Source organism: Gracilinanus agilis, chromosome X (assembly GCF_016433145.1).
Source record: "Gracilinanus agilis isolate LMUSP501 chromosome X, AgileGrace, whole genome shotgun sequence".
NCBI lineage: Eukaryota > Metazoa > Chordata > Mammalia > Didelphimorphia > Didelphidae > Gracilinanus > Gracilinanus agilis.
Window position 1 is genome coordinate 35348590 of NC_058136.1, and position 744 is coordinate 35349333.

The following is a 744-nucleotide window of genomic DNA, read 5'->3' on the forward strand; positions in this document are numbered from 1 at the left end:
TCATGCTCCCCAATTATAAGAAACAGTAAGTTCTACCCCTTTCTTCCTCCTTTCTATGAGTGTCTTCCTCCTTTTACTTCTCTTTCCCCTCCTTGAACTGTCAGAATAGACCTAATCCACCCTCAGAACCTGTTTTTAACTCCTTTAATAACACCCTTTGAAGATGTTAAAGTTCTTAGGGGACCCTTGTTTCTTCCTCTCCTATAAGAATGTTAGCACTAGTGCTCACTTTGGCAGCACACATACTAAAACTGGAAGGATCCAGAGAAGGTTAGCATGGCCCCTGCACAAGGATGACACTCAAATTCGTGAAGTGTTCCAATTTTTTAAAAAGGGAAAGGATCTGTTTGTACAAAAATATGTACAGCTGTGCTTTTTGTGGTGGCAAAAAATTGGAAAATAAGGGGATGTCCCTCAACTGGGAAATGGCCGAACAAATTGTGGTATATGATGGTGATGGAATACTATTATGCTATAAGGAAGTGGTGAATTGCTTGATTTCTATAAGAACTGGAAGGACCTCCACAAACTGATGCAGAGGGAAATGAGCAGAACCAGAAGAACATTATACACAGCAAATGAAACATTGTGGAACAATCAAATGTAATAGTCTTTGCTACTAATAGCAATGCAATGATCCAGGACAATTCTGAGGAACTTATAAGAAAGAACGCTATCCACATCTAGAGAAAGAACTGTGGGAGTGGAAAGGTAGAAGAAAAACATATGATTTATCATTTGTTT

The 744-nt window shown here is 38.8% G+C and overlaps 1 non-coding gene across 1 annotated transcript; it reads left to right on the forward strand.

Annotated features, from left to right (window-relative positions):
- The first annotated feature begins 221 nt into the window (after positions 1-221).
- On the forward strand, positions 222-328 carry LOC123253875. Its single transcript, XR_006506626.1, has one exon. It is a non-coding gene; the product is annotated as a U6 spliceosomal RNA (small nuclear RNA).
- The last annotated feature ends 416 nt before the right edge of the window (positions 329-744 follow it).